Source organism: Helianthus annuus, chromosome 3 (assembly GCF_002127325.2).
Source record: "Helianthus annuus cultivar XRQ/B chromosome 3, HanXRQr2.0-SUNRISE, whole genome shotgun sequence".
NCBI classification, from domain to species: Eukaryota; Viridiplantae; Streptophyta; class Magnoliopsida; order Asterales; family Asteraceae; genus Helianthus; species Helianthus annuus.
The window spans coordinates 82617406-82634140 of record NC_035435.2 but is presented as its reverse complement, the minus strand read 5'-3'; the positions used below and the strand labels follow the sequence as shown (position 1 = coordinate 82634140).

The window sequence follows — 16735 nt, the reverse complement described above, 5'->3', positions numbered from 1 at the left end:
CTAAAATACTCCACTTCCAAAATATAAATATTTTTCCCAAAAATACTATATTTTGTTACATACCATTTTCCAAAATAATACTTTTATCAAAATACACACTTACGAGTATTTTTCCGAAACTACATAAGTTTGACTTAAAGTTCGGGTGGTAATAATAATAATACCGGTGTAACTTAAATATTTATTGTGAAGGCGTTAGTATTATTTTGGAGTCGTTATTATTCAGTGTATTCCAGTAATATTATTTTTTTACTCTAAAAATAATATTTACGTAGTTCACAAAATATTCATAAAAATCTCACAAGTGTTACTATGAAAAATATATACTAAATATATATTTAACAAGTCTTCTTTTATGAAAATCCCACCTCCGACACTTAGAAGTTTTGTAATAAAATTGTGGCGAAATTTACATTTTGAAAACAAGTTAAAAATATAGTTATAGACACTTGTTACCAAAAATATTTCCAAGTGTTTATATTTCTATAAAAATTTCGCCAGAGTTTCCTCTGTAACTGGAGGTGGGCACGCTTACAAGCGTATCATTTTCTTTTCAAAATCCAATCAACCATTTTCTCAATCATCAACAAACAATATTCCAACATCGAACTACTAAAAAATATACATAAATCGCAAACACCTGAACTTGTGGGTTATGTAAAAGTGTGTAGTAACCTTCCATTATCTTTAGTAGATCTTCCTATCTTTATAAATGAAATCGGTTTCTTGAAAATCCTATTTTTAAAGAAAATGCATTTATACAACTTCTAGTCAAAAATCTCAAAAACATTCCTTTGTTAAATCCTTTTGTTACACAAGTGTCTACACACTTGTTTGTTCACAAAAACACCTTTGTCTTAAGAAAGATCCAGCTTCTAAACATGATTTCATTTTACACTTGGTACTTCGAAAATACCACTTGTAGATCTTTAGATCTACTAGTTTAGAACTTCATTTTATAAGAAAAATCACTTTTACACAAGTTCATGTTCATAAGTAGTAGAGTTCATCATCTAATCACTTTCATGCTTTAACATACACTAGTTCATGTTCCATGAACATGACTTAGCCAGGTTAGATGACGATCCGAACTACTACTAGCATCAAACAACATAAAAGAATCATAACAAAACAAGATCCAAGAGTTTTACACTAATATTTACTCATTAACCACCATGTTCATCATTTTTAGTAGACTTTAAGTTTTGTTCTTGAGTGTTTATGATTTTTATCCGACAAATCTTTTATTAACCACTTTAGACAAGATCAAGAAGGTGATTAGAAGCACTTACAACTAGCTCAAGGCTAGGGAAGAAACTAGACGAAAAATGGGTGGTTAATAGCGTTGTGGTGAGGTCCTTGACAATCCGTAAGCACCGAGACTCCTTATATGTGATCCTTCACCTTTGGTTGTATGTAAAATGGTAAGATTGAAATTGGAAAGTGGTGAGGTGTTGGCTATGGTGTTCGGCCGAGGATATGTGCAAGAGGGAGAGAGAGTTGAAGTTTTGATTAAGTGTTTATGAGAATGAGAAGATTAACCTTCATGCCTTCTTATAATTCACCAACAACTATTACCCAATGTATATAATGTCTTGATGATATTAGACATCCATGAATAAAATATTCAAAACTAGGTGGGGTGTGTCCCCCATGGGACGATTTCGGTTAGAATGGGGGGGGGTTTGGTTTGTTTTCAACTAGTTAGTTAAGATTAATTAGAAGGTTAAACCAATTTCTAGTGTGTTACAATTTATAACGGGTGTTAGGGTACTCGGGGACCCTAACTGGCTCAGAAAAAGAAAAATAGTGTTGATGACAATATTTTTATGTTCCGGGTGAAATCCGGTTGTTCGGTTGGATACTGATCCGTTAAAGTGCTTAATAAGCATTTAAAGTGTCCTTAATGTTATTTTTAGTGACACAAAGGATTCCCGACACTTTGGAAAGTGTCTAGTATTATTTTCCCATGTTTTTGCACTTTACTAGTTATATTAAATGCTGAATTTTATATTAAAGTGCAGAATTTTGTGTTTAAAACATGTTTTAGGCACATCCGGTCACTATAACTATCACCTAGTGACGCAGTTCTACAACCCTCATTTCCCTACACTCTCTAATAGTGTAGTAAACTATTCCTGGCTCATACAGGCCTTAGAGGCAGTGTCTGCCTGGTGCTGGCTATGTCAGCATATCTACTGGGGTATTCGTTCGTTGTGCTACTGCTAACTGCGCCTTTGTGCATCAGTAATAAACGAAGTGGCAATGATACAGTATGATGCATGAATATGCATGAATATGTATGTATCAGGAATTCAAGAAGCAGTTTAACCACCATTGTAAGCAAGCACAGTAATTTAGCATTAATTAAATATAAATAAATCGTACAGATACCTGAAATTTTTAGGGTTGTCACATTTGACCTCCTGGTTTTATAGAAATATTTTGGTATATACGATTTCGACCCCGGGTTGGAAATCTCAAGCTTTGCCACTACCGGTGATCAAGAATTACAGTGGGGTTAGCTGATGTAACTAGGGTAATTTAGTCACATGTATAAATAGGACATGACTATTGTCATAATCTTTATCAGTATTTTGTTGTACTTTATGAATGATTAGCTTTTGAGTGATATCATGTTGTGAGGAGCACTAGTTTGTACATGGTATAATTCAATGAGAATATGTGTTGTCTATATGCTTATTTTGTGTTCTAGATTATATTTACACATAAACATGTTTACACCTCATTCAACCTTTTTTTCTCTATAATTTACTTTGTTGGTTGTTTACAAGATTTTATGATTCTTTTTGGTCTAGATGACCATGAAACCACTTCTGTTAAAATTCGAACTGTATCCCATTTTTTGATATTAATTAAGATCTTTTATAGAACAAAAATATGAACATAAGAGAAGTAGACACTTTATTAAACATAATATTGCGAAACACTCTTTTTTTCATGAGACGAGTTACTACTTTACGTGTACCTAGACGAACTAACTAATTAACTCATTTCAAGAATACCATAATTTTCGAGTCCACTACTATATTATAAATTTGACAAACCAAATCACGTATTAGTATCAAAGAAAGAAGTTATGAGAGCACTACCTTGTCGACTTATTCAACCGCTCTTTTTATTTCATCCCAGAGATAGGACAAGTTAACTAGCTGATATGTTGACCAAATCTCTTCCTTGACCAAACTTTGAATTATGTATATGATCATTGGGGTTGGGTTGAACTCAATTATCACTTTATGGTGGAGATTATTGAATATAAACTCAAAATTAATAAACTCAACACGTTTTGGAATTGTCAATATATGATGTTTGTTATAGTACAGGGCTTGTTGGTCATTCTGCAATAGTTGTGAAGTTAAGATAGAATTATATAAGTTCCTAAACTCCAGGGATTGTTAATCAGCTGATTAGGGGTTTTAGGTTTAAATTGTAATCTGTTTCTGTAACTCCGCAATCGTTTTGATTCCGTAATAATCGTCTGATTCTCGTTATTGGAATTGTTTTCCCTTTGGTGTTCATTAACATTTACAACTCGGGGACATTATTATTATCAAGTCAGTATAACGGTGAGCGCAAAAACCATGATGTAAGGTTGTTGATGTGGGAAATTTTGGAAAAAAAACTGATCAACTTAATAAAAAAATAATATTTATTTAACTAATTGGTTTTGATTCATATTTATATAATTAGCCTAAACTAAAACAAGAAATATATTATTTCCAACCCAACTCATTTTATCATGAGACAAACACCTACGTTGGCTAACTCATTTTAAAGATTCCATTATTACCTGGTCCACACACTATTTAATATAACGGACAAAACAAACTAGAAGTTATATGACATGTAGTAGTTTTATTTGAAATGTTTACAAACAAGTTATGGAAACATTGAAGTTACGAAAGCACCGCATTGGTCGGTCCAAAGATTATGTCATCCACAAACACTTGCACTTGCAAAAGGTCCCCATCTTCCTCTTTAATAAAAAACGTGTAGTCGATTAATCCACGCCTAAACCCATTATCTCCAAAAGATTGGTCGACAACGTTTCATACCATGTCCTAGGAGCTTGTTGAAGTCCATATAACGCCTTGTTGAGTAATTAAACTTTATCAGGATGATTTGGATATTCGAACCCAGGGGGTTGTTCAACACACACCTCTTCTTCATCTACACCATGCACATTTCACGTCCACCTGATAGACCTTAAACTTCTTGTAAGAAGCATAAGCCGGGAATATTTGAATTGCTTCTAGACGTGTGATGTAGCCGTAGGATACGTAATATTCTAATGTAAAAGACCCATTTCTAAGGGGCAACTGTAGCAAATCTGATAAGAATATGTATGAATTAACGTTGTGTTGAGATTTGCAGGTAAATACAGAAAAGTGGGTGTTTTGGACATACAAGGGCATAATTGGAACAATGGGTGAAAAGTAGAAGATGGATCAGGAGAATAACATGTTTACAAACCGTGCCCGACCCATGAGTTATGAATCGTATGCGCTGCCAACTGACCACATTACAGTTGAAAAAGTGAGCCAGAGTTGATTTCAGTTATATAGTTACGAGCCGTGGGCCTAGTCCATGTTTACAACTCGTAAGCAAGTCAAAGCTAGCGTTTAGTCCGTAATATAAAAAGGATACGATTATAAACCCAGAGAGGCTGGAATCTATGTAGTTAATATCCCGATATATAAGTGATATATCGGTTATCGGTCCCCTACCGAGATAACGGTACAAAATATTGGTTAGAATATCGTATTGATAATATCAGCGATATTGTCCGATATTTGACAGATATTGGACCGATATTTGATCGATAAATCACCGATTTTCCCGATATCAGTACCATTCTTCTTATTTCTACCGTTCATTTTTCTTCTTATTGCTACTATTAGTGTTTTAAGTCTTAATTGTTGGCTGTTAGTGTTTTAAGTGTTAATCAGTTCTTACTTGTTACAATTGTTAGTGTTAAATTGCTATATATATAAATTTAGTATGATATTAAATTACCGATATCCTACCGCGATAACCGAAATCTCAAATATCGGTCCTTGACCGATATTCCGATATTTTACCGCATTAACTACTTAGGCTGGAATTCAAAGAACTTGCTAAAAAAAGGCTGTGAAGAAGAGAAGAAACAATACTGAAAGAGAAAAGAGGACAAGACTGAAGATTAAAGGCACGGGGGAGCAGTAGACTTATTCCACGGGTTATTCTTTACAGTTTTCTAGTTTTTGAACTTTCTGTAATTATGATAAATTTGATTTTAATGTTGATTTTTTTATCATGTTTGGCTAAACTTAGATATAATTGTCCAGATGTGATGATACGATGTTTTGTTTATGACTGATGACTGATTTCCTGCTTGTATGATTTTAGTAGTGTAGTATGGTCAGATTCTTATGATGCATATGTGTGTACGTTGAAATTGGTTATGATGTTAGTTGTGTGGTGAAATTGGTCTTTCTATTAGGTTACGCATGTTTGATTCAATATTTACTATCTCTATGGTATATTAACGTCGATTAGCCTAGGGCTTGACACTTTAATCGGTAACATATTACTAAGGATGTAGAAACTAATTAGGTTTTCTAAATGCCTCGCCTTGGTAGTTTTAGTTCTCTCGGTTCGCTAACCGCCTTGAGCACTAGGCTAGAAAGGTTAAATCATAAGAATTCATACTATCACTAGTCTTTTTAATTAGGTCTAAAGGTGTGTCTATAGCCATAACCCTAGTTTGATAAGATTAACCGTAATTGGCTCTATCTATCTATTTTAGCACACGACATAGGTAAGTTAGGTCTTGGAGTGGTTTAGCATAATCGTCTATCATCAATCTAAGTAATTGTCGTTGATTCAAGTCAAAAATGGTTATACATTCTCAACTCTTGGTAGTAATTCTTAGTTATTTAAATTGTTAGATCTTAAGTATTGATTTTCTGTAGTTGATAAATTGCATACAAAGTAATAGGTTCAGTATTATTACATTTTAGTGTCCACGTATGGATACTTGGGGTACTTACCTAGGCTATATTGTATACTGATAGGTATGCTTACCTAGATTGTGTGTAGTTAGTATTAGTGTGTTTATCCTTAAAACTTGCCTGTGTTCTGTGTCAATTTATTTATTATTATCTAAGCACGTCAAGTTGGCGCCTTTGCCAAGGTCACGGTACTATTAAGAAAGACTTTGCTTTAGTATTGTAGTCATTTATTTGTTGTGTTTGTTATTTACTTTCTTAGTTTACATAGGAAAATACTTGTTTATGCCTATAATAGGATCTGGTAGAGTAATAGAGCCGCTTTCTGCACCCGAAAGATCGTTTCCCAAGAAGCCAAAGAAGAAGAAGAAGGATAAGGTAGCGCCAGCACAGATTCAGAAAGAGCCAAAACACCAAGAAGTGGGGGAACTCGAAGCATTAGCTATCATGGCGGAATCAGATGTTGAACTTTTGATTTCACATCATATTCGACCTTCCAACACTGTTCAATCTAGTATCATTTTTCCTGCTACTCATTCAAAGATATTCGCAATCTCACTTCAAGTTATAACTTTTATTTATACAAGCTGTCAAATCTCTGGACTAGAAGATGAGGATCCAAACGCGCACGTTAACATGTTTTTGCAATGTTGTGACATTGAAAATCAATGGTCTTTCGCCAGATGCGATTAAACTATGCCTGTTTCCATTTTCACTTGTTGAGAAAGCCTGAAGTTGTCTTCTCACCCAAGAAGGTAGTTCCATAACCACCTAGGACATGTTAGTTGATAAGTTCTTAAAGAAACATTTTTTAGCAACTAAAATCAACAAGCCCAGAAACACAATCCTCACTTTTCTTCAACAACATGGGGAATAAGTCATTAAAGCATGGGACCGGTATAAAGAGATCATACGCAAATGTCCAAATCATAGAGTGGAGTCATGGTTAGTCTGTCAAAACTTTCTATGAAGGTCTATTCTCATAATCTAGGGTTTCACTGCTAATAGTTCAAAATGTAAACTTATTTGCAATCCCACCATATAATGATCTAATAATAAGCAAGTGATCAACAACTAAAAACTGGTCAAATACCACGCTTGAACATCAACAGTTATACGTGACCACAACTTAGATTTACTAACAAACATTAAAGATAAGCTTGACAACAACAGTAACAACTGAATACAAAAGACGACATATCATAAAGCTCAGACATCAGCAATAATATACACTAAGCCCTTTCCGCCAATTGAGTATAGAAGGATAAACCAAATGACCACAAAACCCTAGATCATATGCACAACTTCGGATTTATAACTCAACATATCCAAAATCAAACTTTGAAACAATATAAACTAAATAACGAGGTCAGTGCCATAGACGAGACAGAGATTAGGGCTAGGGTTTTGTCACGGCCCTGACCCGGTTTGACCCGTTTCAGGAGCCGCGGGACAGAAATCCCGTGGTATTTAATTTAGGCGACAGCGGAAGTCTTTTTAAAACAGGATCTTTCAATATTTCAAACTGCTCGTTTACATAATTTAGGGATAAAACCCTTTAATTTACAATAAGGTGATTTCACAGGGAAATCTTTATTCTCAAAACATGTTTCTTTATTTATTTACATTGAGCCACTTTTCTAAGCTGGTAGTGCTTCACGGCACTTTTCTTAGCTCACAACAGATCACCTGAAACATGTTTGAAAAAGGTTTTGTCAGCGGGGAAATACTGAGTGAATCATTCAGTTTTACTAAAACGACTCATTTGTTATAATTCATAGTATTAAGAGCGATCACAATGTTTCTGATATCAATCCAACTACCCACAGTATTTGTCCCTCAACCATCCATTGGCTAGCCCATTTGTCCAATGGTGTCTGTGACTATGGTCAGATCACCCCTTGACCACCCGTTTGTCCAAGTGTGACTGGAAACAAGTAATGTATACAAAACCCCACATACCGGCTGTAATTTGGTGATTACAAAGACTTAATCCCTGTAATTATAACTTTGGAAAATAGTTTGGAGTTTTGTAAAACAGTTGATAAAAAGAGAATGACTCACATTACGGATTTTACGAGCAGAGTATAAGCCTACTGATTAGCCTTTGATTAACCTAATTTAATTCACAACACACAAACGGGGTTAGTAACTAATACAGCAGTTACGTCAATTCACGAGACTAAACCCTTACAACGATTAACAAAGTGCAATACTTAACAATTCAACGGATTCACAACGAATGACAGAGTATAGTCCGAATTCGAACAGCACTCAAACATTCAAGTCGAAATCACTATGAATAACAAAGTATAAACTCAATTTGAGCGGCACTTAAACAATCGTTGGATAGTTACAATCGATTGGACGTTGAATCGTAATAGCGATTGAGTTAATACCCTGATTGCGGCAGCACTTCGTGAATCGTGTGTGTTGATTGTACTGTTTCTGCTATAACTCGTTCTACGTAAAGCGAATTTACGTCGTTTCAAAGACAGAATTCAAGTCCAATGTCGGCTATTTATACTAATTTTTGGGACATGCTTACGGACCGTAAGCCTTATCCCTTACGGTCCGTAAGGGAAGCAGTCTATTTATAGGCTAGCTCGGTTCGGGACTAGCCTTGCTGAGTTGACAGATTTTTACATTTCGAATTTGACAGCAATTATTGTAGATAATTGTTCACTATGGTTTACCCCCCTTGAGTTTTAGGGGCCCTGATCCTGATTCCAATTGTTTCGAGAATTTTAGGGTTTATGCAGAATCACTTGGGTGTCTCAATTAAGATTTTCTCATTGACTAATTATCATACTACGTATTAATTTTAATGAGAGTTGTTATATCCTCTTCACCTTAAGAAAATCTCGTCCTTGAGATTTACTAAAATAGATGAGGGTATTTTCGCTTCATCTCTGATTCCAGCTCCCAAGTGTATTCTGGTCCTCTCCTTGAATCCCATTTGACTTTTACTAGTACTAGTCGCTTGTGTTTGAGAAACTTGACTTTTCGGTCTTCAATTTGTAGGGGTTTCTCTACAAATTTCAGCTTTTCATTTACCTCTATATCTGGAAGAGGTACTACCAGGGATTCGTCGGATAAACATTTCTTGAGATCGGATACATGAAACACATCATGTACTCCAGCTAATTCTTCTGGTAGTTGTAAACGATAAGCTACTGGTCCTATTCGTTGGATCACTGGAAATGGTCCAACATATCTTGGACTCAGTTTTCCTTTCTTACCAAATCGTACTACTCCTTTCCAAGGAGAAACTTTCAAGAGTACTTTGTCTCCTACCTGAAACTCTAGTGGCTTGCGGCGATTGTCTGCGTAGCTTTTCTGGCGATCTCTAGCCGTCTTCAGTCTTTCCTTGATTTGTGTTATCTTATCAGTGGTTTCTTGTACGATTTTTGGACCTGATAATTGACTTTCTCCTATTTCTGCCCAACAAACTGGGGTTCTGCACTTGCGTCCATACAGTGCTTCGAATGGAGCAGCTTCGATGCTTGAATGATAACTATTATTATAGGAGAATTCAATTAAGGGTTAATGGTTATCCCAATTACCACCAAAGTCAATTACACATGCTCGGAGCATGTCTTCCAAGGTTTGGATCGTCCTTTCACTTTGTCCGTCGGTTTGAGGATGATACGCAGTACTTAAATTTAGTCGGGTTCCCATTGCTTCTTGGAAACTTGTCCAGAAATGGGAAGTGAAACGACTATACCTATCTGATACAATGGAGAGTGGGACTCCATGTAAAGATACTACTTCATCTACGTACAACTTGGCTAGCTTTTCCATGCTAAAGGTTTCCTTCATTGGTAGAAAATAAGCTGATTTGGTTAATCGATCCACAATTACCCAAATTGCATCATTACCTTTTCTGGTTTTGAGTAACTTAGTAACAAAATCCATTGTTATAAGTTCCCATTTCCATACAGGCATTTCTAACTATTGTAGTAGTCCTGAAGGTTTCTTGTGTTCTGCCTTAACTTGTGAACAAGTAAGACACTTAGTTACGTATTCAGCTATGTCCTTTTTCATTCCTATCCACCAGAAATTATTTCTTAAATCTTGGTACATCTTATTGTTTCCTGGATGTACGGTATATCTAGATTTATGAGCTTCTTCTAGAATCTTATTTCTTAATACTCCCTGTTTAGGTACCCAGATTCGTTTCTTGTGGAATCTCCAAATTCCATCCTTTCCTTGTTCTAGTTCCTTTAGGTAACCTTTCATTCCTTCGGAATCGTCCTTGATTGCCGTTTCCTGAATTTTCTTCAATTGTTCCATTAAATCTAATTGTAGATTTAATCTAAGAGCACGGATTCGCTTTTGCTTTTCATGATACTTACGACTTAAGGCATCTGCGACTACGTTCGCCTTTCCTTCGTGATATTGAATATCACAGTCGTAATCGCTTAAGATTTCCATCCATCTTCTTTGCCTCATATTTAACTCTTTTTGCCCAAATATGTACCTTAAACTTTTATGATCTGTATAAATAGTAAACTTACTTCCATACAGATAATGTCTCCAGATTTTAAGGGCAAAAATTATGGCTCCTAACTCTAGGTCATGAGTCGTATAATTTTCTTCGTGCTTCTTCAACTGCCTAGAGGCATACGCAATTACCCTCTTGCGTTGCATTAATACACATCCGAATCCTAATTTTGAAGCATCACAATATACTTCAAAATCTTCTGTTCCTTCGGGTAAAGCTAAAATTGGAGCATTCGTCAACCGGTGCTTTAAAATCTTAAAAGCTTCTTCTTGTCTAGGTCCCCATTCAAACTTAACTGCCTTACAGGTTAGCTTAGTCAAAGGTACAGCTATCTTAGAGAAATTTTTAATAAATCGTCTATAGTATCCAGCTAAGCCTAGAAAACTTCTAACTTCCATAGCTGTTTGTGGAACCTTCCAATTGGTGATTGCTTCTATTTTTGCAGGATCTACGTAAATTCCTTCGTGATTCACCATGTGCCCTAAAAATTGTACTTCCTGCAGCCAGAATTCACACTTCGAGAATTTGGCATAAAGCTTTTCCTTTCTTAACAATTTTAAGAGTGCATGTAGATGCTTACAATGTTCTTCTTGACTTTTAGAATAAAAAAGTATATCGTCAATGAAAACGATCACAAATTTATCCAAATATGGTTTACAGATCCGATTCATCATGTCCATAAATGCTGCTGGGGCATTTGTTAGTCCAAAGGGCATGACTGTAAACTCATAATGTCCATACCTAGTTCTGAAAGCAGTTTTAGGTATGTCTTCCTCTTGTACTTTCAGCTGGTGATATCCAGATCTTAAGTCTATTTTCGAGAAATACCTAGCGCCTTAAAGTTGATCAAAAAGATCGTCAATCCTAGGTAATGGGTATCGATTCTTAATTGTAACCTTATTCAGCTCCCTATAATCGATACACATTCTCATTGATCCGTCTTTCTTTTTCACAAACAACACTGGTGCTCCCCAAGGGGATGAACTCGGTTGTATAAATCCTTTGCTTAGTAATTCATCTAACTGCTTTTTCAACTCTAGCATTTCGGTAGGTGCTAATCGATATGGTGCCTTGGCTATTGGTGTAGTACCCGGAATTAGATGAATTCTAAATTCTACTTCCCTATCGGGTGGTACCCCAGGTAATTCTTCTGGAAAGACGTCGGGGTATTCTGAAACTATAGGGATGTCCTGGAGTCCCTTACTTTTAGTGTTAATAATTACAGAAATCATATATACCATTTTTTGTTTCCTTGAATAACCAGCCAATTTCATTACTGAAATGAATTTCAGTGGCTTTCGAGGTCTATTTCCTGTAATTAAAATTACTTCCCCTGTGGGGGTACAAATTTCTACGGAATTCTTATCACAAAGGATTCGAGCATGGTTGGCTATTAACCAATCCATTCCTAACACTACATCGAATCCAGCTAATTTCATAGGTAACAGGTTTGCAGAAAACTTATGGCCTAAAAGTTCTATCCTTCCGTTTCGCAAAACCTTCTCTATGTTAACAGAACTTCCATCTGCCGTCTCGACAGTAAAGATCTGCCTAAGGGTGGTTAATGGTAACTTAAGAGCTTGGCAAAATGAAGTATTAATAAAACTTTGGTTTACACCAGAGTCAAATAATACTTTTGCATACACGTTATGCACTAAGAACGTACCCGTTATTACATCTGGAATGAGTTCGGCTTCTTGAGTGGTTAGTTGAAATGCTCGTGCATTTTTCTTGGTAGTTCCGTCGGTAGTTTTAGCTTTATTGTCTGCTGGTGTGGCTAACTTAGGACATTCAGATTGGAAATGTCCCGTTTCTCTGCAGTTATAATAGATTCTTGTTTTCCTTCTGCAGTCTTCTTCACGATGTCCTCTTGCCTTGCAAAAGTTGCAGATCATATTGCAATTTCCATAGTGTTTCTTCTTGCAATTTCTGCAGAAAGGAGGTGATGAGGATTGCCCTGTTCCTCTTTTCTTAGTATTACCCACACGAAATCCTTGGGTAATTTTCTGAGCCAATTCCTTCTTTCGATCTTCTTCTCTTGTGCGTACCAGTTCATCTGTTAAGGTATTAGCTAACTCTACTGCATCGTCAATAGTGCGTGGTCTCGCAGCCTTAACGATGTTACGGATTTCTCCGATTAATCCCCAAATATAACGGGAAATGAGTACCGGTTCTGGTGAAGCCAGGGTAGGTACCACTCTCGCATATTCGAAGAATGTCGAAGTATATCCTCGACAGTCTACGCCTATCATACGATGACTCAGGAACTTGTTGGCCATTTGTTCCTTTTTCGTATTCGGGACAGAATTTTCTTTCTACATGACTCTTAAATTCTTCCCAGTTCATCGCATAGGCCACCCTTCTTCCTTTTGCTTGTAGCACTGTGTTCCACCATTCTAGTGCCCCTTCTTTGAACAGATTTGACGCATACATCACTTGATCTTCTTCAGCACATTTACTTATTGCAATTATTGCTTCGGTTTTCTCTAACCAACGCAGTGTTGCAGTTGCCCCTTCATTACCCGCAAATTCTGTTGGTTTACAGGCAAGAAATTCTTTGTAAGTGCAACCAGGCGTTGCAGCTTTCATTTTCTTAGGGAGTGGGGCCTGTCGTGGGTCATAATTGTCATGATTGTCGCCTCCATTTATGTTGTTGCTATCGTTATCTTCCGAAGTACGTTTACTAGGAATTAATTGTTGTGGTTCAGCAGGTTTTTGAGCAGCAGCCATAATTTCTGGAATAGCATTGGCTATCCCTTGAGCAACAATGTTCTCGATATCTTGCCTAGTCATATATTGATTTTCCTGATTTTGCTCAGATTGATTCACTTCATTAACTTGTTCATTATTAGCGTTTTCCATCTGCTAATTAGTATTGATATGAATTATTAGTATCTAATTATTGATAACAAAATAAGCACACATAAACACATAAATTCTTACAACACATATCTATAACCAAAATTGTCGATGTCTCGACTTCTATTTTGTTTTATAGATTATATATGCTTCCATACACCCTGTTTATCTTACAATGTTTTATTTCCCATTTTACAGAGTTAGATTTTACTATTATGGTTATGATATAAACAGACTTTCCAACCCCACTATTTTTTGATCAACTGGCAGTTTAGTAGCGACGCTCCCTTTCGTCGTACTTCCAGGAGATTTGTTCCCCCATTTCCCGGATTCTGTTTCCTGTACCTATCAGTTCTTCACCAAACTGATGAAGTTCGGCTAAGTTTTCATAGCTCATTGGCGGATTGGGGATAGGTTCTGGATCAAATTGTGGGAGAAAAGTATAAGGACTGTTTATCATATTTTGGAATTGCCAGTCATTTGTCCACCATTCTTCCATTTGGCCTAAAGGTCGTGTGTGGATTAGTGGGTCTGGAATAGATGGTTCTAAGTTTATTGGGAGTTGGGCTGTGGCAGGGTAAGAGTAAAGATTATTGTTGACAGGTTCTATGACATCACAATTTGCCAGTAGACGGTCTATTTCGTCTTGGAATGTGATTTCCTCAGGTTGTTTAGAGCTCTTCCCGATCTCTATTCCCTTTTGCCTACTATCCTCCCTTATTTCTATCTCTGCTTGTTTGGAACTCTCACCGGTCTCTATTTCTTTCCCTTTGCTCACAGGATTTTCTATTTTAGGGAGTCTCCTAGTTGTGGGTTTTCTCCTACGCACTTTCCTCCATCCTACATATCGCCTTCTCTTTTTAGGTTTTGCTTTCTCTGGAGGTGGAGCTTTGAATTCAATGGGTTCCTCCAAGTCAGCAATGTAACCAGTGAAGTTGTGGGAGACTTCAATTGGCACTGGATAGAGGTTGAGATTCTGAAATGCTTCAGATAGCTCACTCATGCTGTGTAGCATATATGCAAAATGCACAAAAATGCTAAGTTAAAACTTTGGAACAAAGTTTAACAAATAAACATTGAAGTTTTATTGTACACTAATTTATACAAAGGATAACAGGAAAGAGAACACACTCGGATTTATTTATTTATTTACTGGGTAGTGGGAAGTGCTATTACTAGATTTAGGATGTTAGTAATTTAAAGATTTGCATTTTCTGCTACAGTAGCTAGCATATACAGATTTGCCCATTTTTCATCTAATTTGTCTTCCCCTGGTAGATTATTGCCTAATTCCTGGATTTCTGGATTAAACCTCACTTTCTTGACTTGGGGTTTCTTTTTCTCCTGACCCTTCCTAATAATCGAATTTCTTTTCTCTAGGGTAAGAGGATTTTCATAATTTGCCTTACGGACAAAAATTCCTTCTTCTAGATTTGCTGGATATTCGGAGGAAGAGGTTCCTTTTTCTGTAGGTGTACTATCTAATTTGTGGTAGATAGCGGAAATCTTTTGTTTTCCCATACTGTAATTTAACAATTAATCAGTTAATAAGCATATATTCACAGAATGGCAATTAGAATTTTCCTAAATATTTTTCAGTAGGCTTAAATCATTAATAAGCTTAAAATAGTGAGCTTAAATCAGTAAGCTTAAAACCGTGGCTCTGATACCACCTTTTTCTGTCACGACCCTGATCCGGTTTGACCCGTTTCAGGAGCCGCGGGACAGAAATCCCGTGGTATTTAATTTAGGCGACAGTGGAAGTCTTTTTAAAACAGGATCTTTCAATATTTCAAACTGCTCGTTTACATAATTTAGGGATAAAACCCTTTAATTTACAATAAGGTGATTTCACAGGGAAATCTTTATTCTCAAAACATGTTTCTTTATTTATTTACATTGAGCCACTTTTCTAAGCTGGTAGTGCTTCACGGCACTTTTCTTAGCTCACAATAGATCACCTGAAACATGTTTGAAAAAGGTTTTGTCAGCGGGGAAATACTGAGTGAATCATTCAGTTTTACTAAAACGACTCATTTGTTATAATTCACAGTATTAAGAGCGATCACAATGTTTCTGATATCAATCCAACTACCCACAGTATTTGTCACTCAACCATCCATTGGCTAGTCCATTTGTCCATTGGTGTCTGTGACTGTGGTCAGATCACCCCTTGGCCACCCGTTTGTCCAAGTGTGACGGGAAACAAGTAATGTATACAAAACCCCACATACCGGCTGTAATTTGGTGATTACAAAGACTTAATCCCTGTAATTATAACTTTGGAAAATAGTTTGGAGTTTTGTAAAACAGTTGATAAAAAGAGAATGACTCACATTGCGGATTTTACGAGCAGAGTATAAGCCTACTGATTAGCCTTTGATTAACCTAATTTAATTCACAACACACAAACGGGGTTAGTAACTAATACAACAGTTACGTCAATTCACGAGATTAAACCCTCACAACGATTAACAAAGTGCAATACTTAACAATTCAACGGATTCACAACGAATGACAGAGTATAGTCCGAATTCGAACAGCACTTAAACATTCAAGTCGAAATCACTATGAATAACAAAGTATAAACTCAATTTGAGCGGCACTTAAACAATCGTTGGATAGTTACAATCGATTGGACGTTGAATCGTAATAGCGATTGAGTTAATACCCTGATTGCGTCAGCACTTCGTGAATCGTGTGTGTTGATTGTACTGTTTCTGCTATAACTCGTTCTACGTAAAGCGAATTTACGTCGTTTCAAAGAGAGAATTCAAGTCCCAATGTCGGCTATTTATACTAATTTTTGGGACATGCTTACGGACCGTAAGCCTTATCCCTTACGGTTCGTAAGGGAAGCAGTCTATTTATAGGCTAGCTCGGTTCGAGACTAGGCTTGCTGAGTTGACAGATTTTTACATTTCGAATTTGACAGCAATTATTGTAGATAATTGTTCACTAGGGTTTACCCCCCTTGAGTTTTAGGGGCCCTGATCCTGATTCCGATTGTTCCGAGAATTTTAGGGTTTATGCAGAATTACTTGGGTGTCTCAGTTAAGATTTTCTCATTGACTAATTATCATACTAAGTATTAATTCTAATGAGAGTTGTTATAGGTTTACCTTAGCCGCAATTGGAGATGAGATTACTAGAATCTTCTATGCGAGAAAAGCAAGTAGTCCATAATTGTATCGAATCTAGTTTAATAGAAGTGATGAATTTTGGTGTTATCCATTCATACTAATTCAGATATTAGATTCAACTTATACCATAATAGAAGGGCTGATCTTGACCAGTATTTTGAAAAAAAGCAGATTATCAATACATGAATATAAGGTTTAGGAACTCCTAGTAT

At 36.2% G+C, this 16735-nt stretch overlaps 1 non-coding gene across 1 annotated transcript; it reads right to left on the bottom strand.

Moving 5' to 3' along the window:
- Positions 1 to 6843: 6843 nt before the first annotated feature.
- Positions 6844 to 6950, bottom strand: LOC118490989. The gene has a single exon (XR_004890214.1). It is a non-coding gene; the product is annotated as a small nucleolar RNA R71 (small nucleolar RNA).
- Between the last annotated feature and the right edge of the window lie 9785 nt (positions 6951 to 16735).